The sequence below is a fragment of the Euprymna scolopes genome, chromosome 46 (genome assembly GCF_053919585.1).
Source record: "Euprymna scolopes isolate OS-2025 chromosome 46, ASM5391958v1, whole genome shotgun sequence".
Classification (NCBI taxonomy): domain Eukaryota; kingdom Metazoa; phylum Mollusca; class Cephalopoda; order Sepiida; family Sepiolidae; genus Euprymna; species Euprymna scolopes.
The window spans coordinates 200,030,510-200,045,706 of NC_136527.1; positions in this window are offsets into that span (position 1 = coordinate 200,030,510).

A 15,197-nucleotide genomic window follows, 5' to 3' on the forward strand; every position below is an offset into this window, starting at 1 on the left:
TCCATTGTGGTCCACATGTGCCGGAAACATTTGCTGGAATGTATGTAATGGGAGTGTATTTCCCTCCGCTACTGTGTCTACATTAATATTCAGTTCGTGAACACCTTTTTTCTTTGCTAGTATGACGTTTAGGGTGGCAAATACTTCTGACCGAGAGCTCCTTTTTCTGTGATCCTGCATTGAATAAAATGACATATTCTCAAATTCATCAACCATTTGGTTCTGAACATTAATACAGCTCTGACAATTTTAGATGTAGACTCTGCTGGTACAATTTTCTTGTGTTTGTGGTTGTCTGCCCGTTTTTTTTTACGCTTTTGGTCTGGCAAATCTTAGCCAGTGATTCCTGCTTCCGCATGCTGAACAAGTGCTGCCTCGACCGGGGCAATTTCCATGCTGATTGAGAAGCTCACATTTGCCACATGTTTCTTTTATCGCGTTTATCTTCTTGTCAGTTTTTCCTTGCAGTTTGCCCATTTGAAGAAATTTATTATCCACTCTTTCTCGTGGAAGGTAATTCTTCTTCATCAATTAGACGTTACGACTAAACTCTGAAACATCAAGGAAGAAAACAAACAAAAAAGGAAAAATATGAGAAATAGAATTTATGAAATATATTGGCAAAAGGAAAAGTTCGTGACCTCTATAGGCTGCCAAAAATGTCCATCTGGTTTACAAATATTCTTGTAGTAGTAACCGAAAGGGGAGAGAGTGAAGGGAAAGAGAAGGAAAGAGAGATGGAGAAAGAAAGAAAGAAAGAAAGAAGAGGTGCACTTACTGGAAGCTTCTGGGCGTCCTTTTCCGAATGGAACATTTAGAAAGTTCGTTTTGTTTTGGTTTTTTACTTTCAGAGTTCGTGTTATTTAAAAGTTCTTTTTTATTAGTCCTTTTCCTGGAAACTCGTTTCCGTAGTCCTTTTTGCAAAGGTTAAAATTCCATAAAGGCAGAATATTTCAGAGTTTTCAAGTTTCTTAGAAACTTTCCAGCGGCGAATGTTCTTCTTAAACTTCAATTATCCTTTTCTCGATAATTGAATTCAGTTTTCAAGTGTCTTAGAAAACTTTGAGACGAATTTGGTTCTCTTGGTTCTTTTCAACAATTTTAATGTCTTGTTACGACAGAGTTGTACTTCGCCTAAGTTATTTTTCAGGCTTGGTTTTCTGTTTCGTTTTGCGAGTAATTCTGTAAACAAAATCGTGTAAGAGCATGGCCTCTTTCTTGCTCAGTAGTTGCTTTTGCAGCACCAGATGTTCCGTTCCGACTATTATTTGTTCAATCACTTGTTCTTCCAACTCATAATCGTCTCTGAATTTACATTTGTGTGCTTGCAGCTTGTAGCTTGCAGGAAAAACATCAATGTTTTCTGTGTCCTTTTGCGAGTAATTCTGTAAACAAAAACGTGTGATCTGAAAATAAACTTGCGGTTCTAACTTCTCTAGGAGTTTATTCTAAATCATAGCAGGATTGCGTCTGTCGGCCTCGTTTTCAAATGACCAAGAATTATAACGCCTAAGACCTTCTTTCACCGAAAACAAGCGAATGTGATCAACTTGTCTGTCTTCTATAATGCCTTCTACGAAAAAATATAACTCACACTGTTGCTTGAAAAATTTCAAAGATTCCACTAAATTAGTCGTTTCCCAGCACATATGTGGTTCACTTGTACGATTCGACATTATTCTTGGTATCGTCAAAACAATATAGGGTTGAAAGACAAATATTTTTTAATTAGGCAACTTACAGTTCACACGTTAAAATCCAATATTGCGTCTTTTTGGACACACATGGCTACGTCCTTTTTTTTCCTACCAGTTAGACGATTGAGCTATTGTCGGATTCTGTGAGGATTCTCCTCTTTTTTTTAACAGTAATATTCTATAATCGAATTTTTCTGCTGCCATCATGTTGTACCTTTTTTTGTAATATTATTAGTACGAATGTGTTATAATAAGAAGACGAAACGAGACGTGTTAGATCTAATATAACTCACACTGTTCCCTGAAAATTTTGAAGGATTCAACCAAATTTTATCGTTTCCCAGCACATATGTGGTTCACTTGTACGATTCGACATTATTCTTGGTATCGTCAAAACAATATATGGTTGAAAGACAAACACAGTTTTGTTAATTAGGCAACTTACAGTTCACACGTTAAAATCCAGTATTGCGTTTTTTGGACACACATGGCTACGCCCCCCCTTTTTTTTGCTGCCAGTTAGACGATTGAGCTATTGTCGGATTGTCCTATTTTTTTTTACAGTAATATTCCGTAACCGAATTTTTCTGCTACCACTATGTTGTACCTTTATTGTAATATTATTAGTACGAATGTGTTATATTAAGGAGACGAAACGAGACGTGTTAGATCAAGGAAGACATCTTTGTTTGCATAAGGGATATAACTGGTACAGCAAGAATTACAACCAACAAGGAAAGATAATCCATGAATTGACACTCCCCCCCCCTCTCTCTCTCTCTCTCTCTCTCTCTCTCTCTCTCTCTCTCTCTCTCTATCTATCTGTCGATTGCGTGACACTGCTGTCCGAACTGTCACTTTCTGGTCACCACTTGACGCGTCTTCTCTCCACACCAAAACGAACTTCTGCAACTTTAGCTTTTCTCTCTCCGAATCCGACTTTTCTCTTCTACAAATACAACTTCTCTGCTCGCAATCTAACTTCAGAATGCCTTCCTTCTCCAATCACCCCTCTTTTATCTCCAATCAGGAGCATCTCATTTGCATACCTCGTGGTCACCCTGTAGGCATATAAAGAAACAGGGCAGCCATTTTTGTTTCTTTCTTCTTCATTATGAACACGAGGTAAGCCACACAAAAACGCGGTCGGTCGGTCGTTCTTGTTTCTTTTTTCTTCATTTACACCACACTATCTATCTCTCTCTATCTATCTCTCTCTCCTTTTTACTCGCAAGATAGTTTGCCGATCTCTGAAAAGTGGAAAAAGCTTGTTAGTAATTGATGTTCAGAAACAGTGCCAGCAATCTTTTTTCTTTTTTTTTTTTTTTAATTGTGTGTGTGTGGGTGTGTGTGTTTTTGTGTGTTTGTGTGTGTGTGTGTTTTCGCGTCTTTCGAATCAGTTCAAGGTAGGGTTTTTTTTTTAGAGCAAGAATCTTTTCTTGGGGGGGGGATTCGATTGTATTGGTGACCATATACGAACGACCATAAAAAAGAAGAAGCTTACAACCTTTTCAGAGAAAAGCCATTTTAATTCGGACTCTGATCTTGAGGAGAGAGAGAGAGAGCGAGAGAGAGCGAGAGAGAGAGGTAGAAAGAGAGAGAGAGAGAGAGAGAGAGTCCAATACTTGAACCTTTTGAAGTTTTTTGGTTTTGTTTTGAAGAAAGGTCGATTAAAGGACAGACAAGAGAAAAAAAACATGAAAAAAACTTTGCGAACTTTTCTTTGCATGTTATTCCCTCCCCTTTCCGAATCCCTTTTTTCAAGTAAGCCTTTCTTATTTAGTTTAAAGAAAACGAGAAGCCCCCCCCCCCTGATGGAAATCTAATTTCGAGTCTCCATTACAAATTATATTTCTTCCTTTTTTGTATTTACTTCAACTGAATTTGAACTTTGTTCGTTATATTATTTCTGTAACCTTGTTAATGTGGTATTTTTTACATTTGCTTTTGGGAAGCAAAACAGCAACCAGCTTTTCCAAAATAAACTTTGGAATTTTTAAACTTAAATTCAACGTCATTTATTTGTCTTATTATTTTCTTTTTCTTTGTGTTCTTGCATTGCTATTTTCGTTTTTCTTTTTTAGTAGATGTTTTCCAACAAAGTCGAATTTTTCAAAAATAAAAAAAATATGAAAACAACGTTTTTGTAAGAATACACCGATGTTATTTATTTTAAACAATATATACAGAAGTTTTTTTTAATTTATAACTATTTTGAAAAAAAAAAACACTTAAAAAAAACAATATATTTATTTTTTTAAAGCTTAAACAATATAAATAAAGTAGAATTATTTTTATAAATTTAAAGAGTACATTTTAACTTGGTTTCCCCCTTAACATTTTCTCATAAAATGAAGACTCTGAAGGTTTCGAGTATGCTCAAAACGAATATCGCATTTAACTTTTCTTCAAATATGTCGTTTTTCGGATTTTACGCAATATATATTTGTGTTTAAAAATTTATTGTTTTTCAACAGTTAATTTTCTATTTAAATAATTTCACGTTTTAATCATGTTTTTAATTTTTTTATATCTATTGATTTTTTTTTGTAATATATCTATTGATTTTTTTCTATCAGAATGAACAAAGATAATATAAACTTTATAGGAAAAAAATTCGACGCGTTTCAATAATGAACGAACATTTTTATACGAGGAACAAAATAATGATTACACCGGGTTATTACGATGACTTAAATTCATTCTTCTTAAGCAGTTGATTTTCTCTTTAAATAATTTCACGTGTAAATCGTGTTTTTCATCTTCTAATTTTGATTCTTTTATATTTTCATATATTTTATTTCTTAATGAATTTGACACACAAAACAAAGTTCGGTAAATTCACTAAAGAAATCGTAACAAACAAAACAAATTTCCTGTTTTCAAAGAAAAAGAAACGAATTCATCCCGTTTTTTTTTTTTTTCGTATTGAACTCCTGGAATGAAAGGTTAGTTTTTTTCATCTTTTTTACGCTTATAAAACTATTCAATCACTAACTTTTAAATTAATCTTAAAAATTTAAATAAGTTTATTGATTCCACCATTCTTTATAACAGAGATGAATAAAAAATACGAATTCTAAATTAAAAAAGAAAATCATCTTAAATATATGGGTTTGTATTACTGTACACATAGATTCGAAAAAGTTGTCAAAAAACAAATATAGAACAAATAAATGTTATCAAAGGCAAGATAAGTCATTTTTCTACCTAACTGGATATATTTTTTTTGTGTTTTTATTCAGTGTAACATGTTTATTCAGCTCGAACAACATGCAGTGTTTACCGATGTATTGGAAAATTCAAAATGGCAGCCGACTCTCTCTCTCTCGGAGAGGGTACGTTTGGGAAAAGGTATTATAAATAATAAACTAGACAAAATACTGTTAGAAAACAACCGAATACATATCAACTTATGTCACGGTAACATATATTGAGCGAATTTCTATATATATTATTCAATCTGAGATTTATATTTTAGTAAATATGCTTATTTAGTAAAATAAAATAATAATAATAATAATAATAATAATAATAATAATTATAATAATGCTTATTTTAGTAAAACTTATTTGACTTCTGAGCAAATAATAATATTTACCATAATGACAATAATTTATCGAAGTTTATCAAATTGTTAAACAACTGAACACAAAAACTGTTTTTTTCTCGATATTTAATTGTTTTACCATTTAATTTTTTTTTATCTGTTTCTTGTCTGTCTTATTTTGTCGCTAGCGAATTCTATTTGCTATTTGAATGTTGATACGTTTTCTTTTATAAAGTTTACATAAAATGAGCACCCATTTATTGACCATCATCAATTAAAAAAAAAAATATATATATATATAGTAATTGTCTGTATTTTTGAGATGAGGTGTTTTCATTGATTGAGATTGTAAATAAACACTTTAAAATAAGTTACAATATATCAAAAAACAAAAATTGTCCAGGTTGGAAGAAATTATTTATATTGCATTTGGTAACATTTCTTTGTAATATATGTTTTTAGTCAATATCGATAATACACCAATGCACAACTTACCATTCAAATATCCATTTTTAAATGTAGTCCCGTGTGTTATGAACGAATATCACATTCAAAATTGGGGGCGGCAAATAGTTTTCAAGATATCGACATCTTCATAATCCAATGTTATCTCTAGTAGTTTTCAATAGCGGCCGTTTTGCCCGGCGTAAGCATTTTTTGTGTTGCTTTTCGTTTTTATTTTTTATTTTGAACATTTTTTAGAGGATATTCAATTATAGAACTTGTATAGTTTTTAACAGGTACTTCTGCAGTTTAATTAACCGTTTTTTTTCGTACGTAATGCGTCGATATTAGCCCAGCATGATCCGTTTAATAATTTCACAAAAATTCTGTATTACTTTGTGTAGGGATTGAGTTATACTCCATAACTTTCATTAAATTTTTTAATAAATAAGTTTTAGCTTGCATTTAACTCACCAAATGCCTCATGTCTCACAATGTCGTCTACCAATCTTTTACTCTCTTCTCCCTAAATTATCACTGATAGATAAAATAATTACATATACCATACGTTCCTTTTTAAGCACCAGTCTTTACTATTTTTATGCTCAACTTAAAAAAGGCAAGTCCTATAAGCTCGAACGTTTCAAAATGGTTCTTATTCTCATCAAAGGTTAAGTTAAGCTTTGAATTAATAAATGGTTGCTCCAAATATTTTCTTCAAAATATGAAACTTTGTCAAACAGAAAGGCTGAAAATATTATTGGAGGATGTAAGAAGAAGAATTTTTATATTGAAAAGAAAAAGCTGTTCATAATTTTGTTTGTTTTTTTTTTAAACAAAAGGTCACGACTTATCAAGGCCCGTAGGTCACTCGAGGATAAGGGTTATTGAATGTACAGTAGTCAATGAGATAATTTCTTAGTAATCGTTAGTAGTAGAAATTTGGTAAATTTAATTATTTATTGGGACGGCTCATCAAGAATTTGTTTATGTTGGACTTGAAGACAACAAAATTGTAGACGAACGGAAGAGAGTTCCACAGGCGTTCAGTTCTAAGAAAGATTCTTTGTTTAGGGAATTATGTTTCGGTTTAGGCACAGATAAAGAGTTTGTAAAATTATTGACAGTGGTTTCATCTAGACAGGTGTTTTTCATGAAAGGTTGGCAGGGGCATGAATTGGAGCTCAGACGAGCACTTGCCATGGAAATAATGATAAAGCAGAGACAGACTCGCAATGTCTCTTCTGTGGGAAAGAGGTTGCAGGGAAAAGTAAAGGGATTCCCCTACTAAACTACAAAGTCTATTTTGAAGTCTGTCAAGGCATCATAAGATGCTTCTCTAGCAGCTCCTGTCCAGATATGGCAACAGTACTCCATCATTGGATGTACTTGGCTCTCATATAGATAGAGAATTGCATCAGGAGTGACATATCTACTGGGGTGGTAGAAGGATCCCACCATTTTTCCAGCGACCTTGGCAACAGATTTGATGTACATGTTCCATTTCAGATGAGAAGTAAATGTCAAGCCCAGAAGCATGTCAAAAGATGGGGCCTCCCCAAGACGAGAGCCATTCATTTCAGTTGATGCCAGATGGGGATCAGAGCGTTAATGATATAAAGATAGAAGCTTGGTTTTAGATGCATTAAAAGTAATCAGCCACCTCTTTCCCTATTTGACTATGTACTCAAGATAAGAGGAGAGGGAATCAGAGGGGACTTGAGCATTTATTGCCTTTGATGTGCTGCCATAGATGGTAGTGTTGTCAACATAAATGTCTACAAATGATGTAAGTATGTGTTTTGGGAGATAATTGATGTAGATCAAGAAGAGAGATACTCCAAACATTAATACTGAGAGCTTCTGATTTCTGCCCATCAACCACTACTCTTATGAGCCTATCAGAGAGAAATGATTTAATAATTGAGAAGACATTTCCAGCTATACTATAGTTTGAAATCTTGCGAAGTAGGCCTTTATACAATACTCTACCAAAATACTTAGATATGTCAAGAGAAGCTTTTGAATATAGATTCGCTAACCCTATGAGATATAACGAGTAGCACATCTGATGTACATCTAGCAGAACGGAAATCATATTGAGTGTCACTAAGATGTTTTTTTTTTGCTGATGTGGTTGACTACTTATCTACTAAACACAGATTCCAGCAACTTACTCATGACACACAGGAGACATAGGTCTCTACTGAGAGGAAGATAACCAATCACCTTAATTGTTGAATATAAGGCATACTGATGAGATCTTCCAGGGTGTTAAGAAGCAATTCTCCTTAAGACAACACTCAAACAGCTTTATAAGTCTGGGAGCTAGTTCTGGTTGAAGCCTTTTCAACACTATAATAAGAATGCCGTCAGGGCCAGTTGCTTTACTGGAATCAAGGTTCTTAATTAGCTTGGCAACATCATGCACAGATATTTGTATGTTGCATAGCATGTTTTCTGCTACAGATATTTGTATGTTGCATGTTTTCTGCTACAGATATTTGTATGTTGCATAGCCTGTTTTCTGCTACAGGTCCATTGATTATGTTTGGGATAGAGCACAAACTTCTGTTCAGGACCCTGTTGTCTATTTGATGGGAACCTAGCTGCTGCTTAGCTACTTTGGATTTAAAGACTGAGCATACACATCTCTTGCCTTCTTTATTATCTTTTACAGTGGTTGCTGGCAGTCCTGAAAGCGGCTTTAGTTTAAATACATCTATAATGTTAGGGGCAATGGAAAAATGATTTCTGTGCGCTATGGTAGCAGCACATTCTGGAGAGAACCACGACTGGCTGTTAGGATTTTGCTGGAATTTCTTCGAGGGTATGCAACAATAAGCAGTACATATTGTAATATTAGCTTTGTAAACGTATAGGATACTCTTATGTAATTTTCCAGCAAGGTTTAAGCTGGCTTTGTAGCATCCTTCCTTACTATGTTAATTGTGTATTAACATATTATTAAATAACAATTTTGTTTTAACCAATAGTAAAAGATTAAATATTAACTCGCTGATGAGTAAAACACATGTAGTAACAACAATTTCTATGTTCAAATGAATTAGCGATAAACTTTATCTCTCAACTTCCAGCAACATAAAGATTAAATATTAACTTGATGATGAGTTAAACACATTTAGTAACAACAATTTCTATGTTGAAATGAATTAACGATAAACGGATATCATTAAACAATATAAACATATCATTAAACAGATATAAGAGAATAGACCTTCGGTGAGATGAAATTAATCAGAATACTTAACTTATTCGGAGGATTTTGAGGATGAGCGACTATGAGAGAGTGGATGCAGTTGAGGGTACGATACCAATGATTCCATTCGTCAGCGGTTGTATCTGACGATCCTTCGAATTTACCAGGTCTCTGTATAGCATCCATTGTTGCTGTTAATTTTTAATTTTATGTTGAATAAATTGTAATGAAAAATAAAGACCTTTTAAGATATTAGAAGGGTTTTATTCAACATAAAATTCAGCAGATACAACAACATGGTCGGTAACGAACGACTAAGCTGGGAAAAGGCGCCAATTTTGTTCTATTTGTAAACATCTTGTGTGCATGCGCACTAGCGCTCTAAACTCACAACAGTAATCTTAGCTTTGTTAACGTATAGGATACTCTTATGTAATTTTCTAGCAAGATTTAAGCTGGCTTTGTAGCATCCTTACTATGTTAATTGTGTATTAAAAAATTATTAAATAACAATTTTGTTTTAACCAATAGTAAAAGATTAAATATTAACTCGCTGATGAGTAAAACACATGTAGTAACAACAATTTCTATGTTCAAATGAATTAGCGATAAACTTTATCTCTCAACTTCCAGCAACATAAAGATTAAATATTAACTTGATGATGAGTTAAACACATTTAGTAACAACAATTTCTATGTTGAAATGAATTAACGATAAACAGATATCCTTAAAAAATCTATAAATTTGAATAATATGCTTTAAATTTGAGAAATATATACGGAAAATAAGAAATAACTAATGAACATTTAATATACAGATTTTACTCTATGTTTTCCAACCTAATTAGTTACGTTTTTGGTAATAAATAAGTCCCTTTTTAGTAAGTGCTAATAATGTTGAGTAATTTACATATTCCGTTATCAGGTATTCCTTATATACAGTATATGCATGTGCTTTAGGAAGACAGAAACAAACGTTTTCTGGTGAACCTAGATATATTTCTTTCATTATAATAATGGAAAATATTATATTAAGATTGTCTCACACACACACACACTCACACACATACTCGCACGTGCACATTTTCCTTAAAACAAAATACGTTTATAAAGTATCTATTCAATAAACATTACAATTGCAAAGGTTTATTAAATTCATGTGTTTCATTGCATAAACCAATCAACTCACCAGACTTTTCATCAGTTTATCAAAGAAAATGTTCACTTTTTTCTTGGTTAAAAAGAAAATGTAATTTTAAAGCTCATTAGAAAGGTTTAAAAGATATAAACATCTAAAATTCAAATAAAAAAAAGTAAAGGAAACGTAATTTTAAAGCGAATGAAAAAGGTTTAACGAACAATAAAATATCGACTGATTATAGATAAAACATTAATACAAAAGAAAGACAAAAGTTTAGTTCGTATACGATGAGTTAAATAGGTTCATTTTACATATTTAAATCCATACTAAGCTTTCAGCATAAATACTTTATATTAATAATTTATACAAGGTGAAAATAATTAGGATGAAACATCATAAAGAAGATAAAAAATATACGAATAATAAAAATACGCTAAAAACGTGGTTGAAATAATTTGTTGAATGCTAGTAACAATTTGTTGAATTTCAAAAATAAAATAAAAAATTATTTTAATAAAAATTAAAATAACTGCTAAAATTCTGTAACATTCACAGATTTCGAGAGCCTTTTTGCATACAACTATGCATTATCAAATGTTAATTAAAACAAAAAAAATTGCGATAATCGATTATTAAAACTGATTAATGCATTCAAAAACGTTCGTTGAAATAATTTGTTGAATGAAAAAAAATAAATTGCGGTAATCGATTATTAAAACTGTTTATATCATTTGTATAATAAAATATGGGAATGATAATAATGCATTCAAAAACGTTGGATGAAATAATTTGTTGAATAAAAAACTGTTGAATTTATTAATAAAAAGTAAAAAAATAAGAACCTTATTCTGTTGTATAAAATTCGCTATTATGAGTAATGTTACGAAAATACACAGTTTAATACAGATACAGGTTGTTGCACGGAGCCATATTTGGCGACAATGCAAAATACATATAGTAATCTTAGCTTTGTAGACTTTGTAAGAAATTGTCGATAGTTTTAATAAATTTACATATTCATATATACAGTATATGCATGTGCTTTAGGAAGGCAGAAACAAACGGTTTCTGATGAACCTAGATATATTTATAACAATGGTAAATATTACATTAAAATTTTAATACACGCGCACATTTTCCTTAAAACAGATATTCGATTATAATTAAGGCAATCTTTCAATTGCAACAGTTTATTAAGTTCACTGAAAATAGTTTACACTTTCAGAGGATATGTTCCTTTATTAAACATTTTATTCACATTTATATTTTTAAATTACTGCGTCTTACATGTGTTTCATTGAATGGCATAAACCAAAGAAATCATCAGACTTTACATTAGTTCATCAAAGAAGAATATGTTCATTTTTTTCTTGTTTTGAAACGCAGTTTTACAGCGAATTAAAATGTTTTAAAAAGCGTAAAAGTCGGAAACCCAGTAAAAACAGTAAAACAACTTGGTATAGATAAAACAGAAGGAACAAAGTTTAATACTGATATCAAGAACATTAATAAATAAATAAACCACAATATATTTGCACACAATAAACAATGGTATTAAAATATTAAATTTCATTTATTTTTTATTTGCAGATGTTCCTGCTTGAATGTTTTTAATGAGTATTAAGGGAGTATGTTCCTCCTTAAACAGTATTCTTTGCACAATTATTTTCTTACGTGACTGACAAAGATTAAATGTATCCAGTTCATTGGAACGCTATAGAAAGTAACGAGTGTTTTGGATGGGTTCGATAATTCGTTTACTGAAACTAGAGAAACAGAGAAAAAAAGCGTATATGCATGCACACACCGCAAAACAAAAACAATGACAACAAAGAAAAAGTTTCTATTCAAAAAAGGATTTTATTTATTCAAAAAAATTTTATTTAAAAAAAAATCAGCTGCACACAACTATTTATTAGACATATATTTGTGAAGAGTTATTTTATCTGGATTGTTTAGCAAATAGTGATAAGAACATCACACATATTTAAATTTGTGAAATTTTTGTTTAATATTTTTATAAATCATAAGACATCGAATTTAACATTTCAGAAAAATCTGTTAATTTAGAAAAGATGATATTTTAACTTTTACACTAAGAAATATCTCTTATCACAAAAATGAAAAGTGATACACAATTAAAGTTTATTTAGTATAAAATCTAGCTTGCATCAATAACTCCAGATAAAACTAAAAAAGGGCATGATAAAATGTCATTGTTTATAATTTATTAGTGATAATCTTGTTGCAAGAGTAATTTAATTTAAATATGAATATACAAGATAGGGGAAAGCCATATTCTTGTGAAGTATGTAGATATTCTTATTCTCAAAAGTCAAAATTAGTGATACATATGAGAACTGGGGAAAAGCCACATTCTTGTAAAGTATGTGGATATTCTTTTTCTGTGAAATCATCCTTAGTGACACATATGAGAACACACACTGGTGAAAAACCACATTCCTGTGAAGTGTGCGGATGTTCTTTTTCTCAAAAGTCAAATTTAGTGAGACATATGAAAACTCACACTGGTGAAAAGCCACATTCTTGTGGAGTGTGTGGATATTCTTGTTCTGATAAATCAAATTTCGTGACACATAAGAGAACTCACACTGGGGAAAAGCCACATTCTTGTGAAGCATGTGGATATTCGTTTTCTGTGAAATCATCGTTAGTGACATATATGAGAACACACACTGGCGAAAAGCCACATTCTTGTGAAGTATGTGGATATTCTTGTTCTCAAAAGTCAAAATTAGTGACACATATGAGAACTCACACTGGGGAAAAGCCACATTCTTGTGATGTATGTGGATATTCTTTTTCTGTTAAATCAAATTTGGTGATACATATAAGAACTCACACTGGGGAAAAGCTACATTCCTGTGAAGTATGTGGACATTCGTGTTCTCGAAAATCAGACTTAGTTATACATATGAGAACTCACACTGGGGAAAAGCCACATTCTTGTGAAGTATGTGGATATACTTGTTCTCGAAAATCAAAATTAGTTATACATATGAGAACTCACACTGGGGAAAAGCCACATTCTTGTAATGTATGTGGATATTCTTGTTCTGATAAATCAAATTTCGTGAGGCATATGAGAAATCACACTGTGAAAAAACTGGGAGAGAACTTGAATGCCTACTAGACACTGTCCCCGAGGGTCTAAGATCTCTCTTACAGGGATTTGGCAGAACATCCGTGCATGAGGATACTTTTTCCATAGAAGTAAACCCTGACCAAATATTCAAAATCACACAGTATTCGTTGCCCAAATAAGGTCTCCTCGTTATGGCTAACCCATATTAGCTTTTACGAGAAATGGTGCACCTTCTCCAAGTGATGTTACCTCAAGTAATAGCACGAAGCTGGATATTCCACCAGACTAGATAAATACTTGTACTGGAATCCAGTAAGACCAAGAGACTAAAATAAAAGATATATTACAACGTATGAAAATGGTTCATTGGAGAGAGGAAAATTATCTTCACAATTTCCTTACTAAATGTTTGAGTAATAAAGAACTTAAGTGGAACATTCGAATATCTATGCATCTCATATATTTCAAGTGTAAAGTAAAATAAAACAAAAAATGAGAAATTCTTTTGAAGTGTGTGAAAACTCACACTGTCAAGTGCGGGGATACTCATGTTTTTAAAATCAGACTTAGTGATACATAAAAGATGGAACAAGCCTGAAAGAACTGCGCTCATTATCGATGTCACAGTCCCAAATGATTTGGACCTTTATAGAGCTGAACGGAGAAGAAAACAAAATATCTATATATAGTTCCTAACTGCTGTTTCCGACTGATAGTACAGGAGCCCTCACTCTTATGTAGAACTAAGAGCAGCTGCTCCATCAACAGTTGAATATTATCGGGATATTTGTAGGGATATGTCGCGCATGGAACGGGACCCAACACTCATCCACAGTGGGCTTTCCTGATGTCACAATCTTATAACTAAGGTGAAAGCTGATGTTCTTGTATTACATGTCTGATATTCTGCACAACCACTTGTCCAGCATTTCTCATTCGCCCTAACTAAAACCTTTAAATCAAATAAAATTAAATGACTGTTCAATCGAACATTACGTTTAAACCAGGACCAAACTCAAAGAAAGGCAACCTGCCTCCTCTCTTGAGGCTTGCGTTCACGAATATCCACGGGCATAGAACTAACTTAAATGATGTCGAATCATTTCTCCTATTAGAACTCCCGGATATCTAAGCATTAAGTGAACTAACCCACACTACTCCATTCAAATGAGACCACTGAATTGTTCAAAACTGCAATTAAAGCACATGTTCCTGCACGGAAATTCTATAGCAAGCCGCACTTCTTTACTTCTGCTTGTGTAGTTGCCATTGGAAAACTTAAATTGCTCAAACTTAAATGATGTCGAATCATTTCTCCTATTAGAACTCCCGGATATCTTAGCATTAAGTGAACTAACCCACATTACATTCAAATGAGACCACTGCAATTGAAGCACATGTTCCCGCACGTAAATTCTATAGCAAGCCGCACTCTCCCCAATGGTTTACTTCTGCTTGTGTAGTTGCCATTGCTCAAAGACAGCATTGGTACTGCAGATTCAACCGACATGACTTCAGTTCAAACAGACAGAAGGATATAGAAGCTAGAACTAATTGTAAGAGAGAAATAATGAGAGATAAGACAGAATACACTGAAACTACCAGAAAACGCATCGAAGCACAGGAATTAGGAACTCATGATTTTTGGAAAATCTACAACAGTGTAGTAAATAATGGGCAGTCAACGATTCCCCCACTGTCAAACAATCACGAGGTTGTTTTCATGGCAACCGAGAAGGGTAACCTGCTCGTCCGTCGGTTTGCCTCAAACTCCATATGGGACTTGGCACAACATTCCCTTCCTGACTTTCTTTTGCGGACAGACGCCACACTAGATGACTTGAAAATCACCCTTGTATATGGTATCATAAAAATCCTAGACACTTCAAAAGTATGTGGGCCAGATCTCATCCCAGCTGTGCTATAAAAAATAATGCTCCGATGAGGTTGCTCCAAACTTTACAACAAATGCCTCAACGAATCTTGCTTTCTTGACTGCTGGAAAACCGCTTCTGTGGTGCCAGTTTTCAATAATTCTA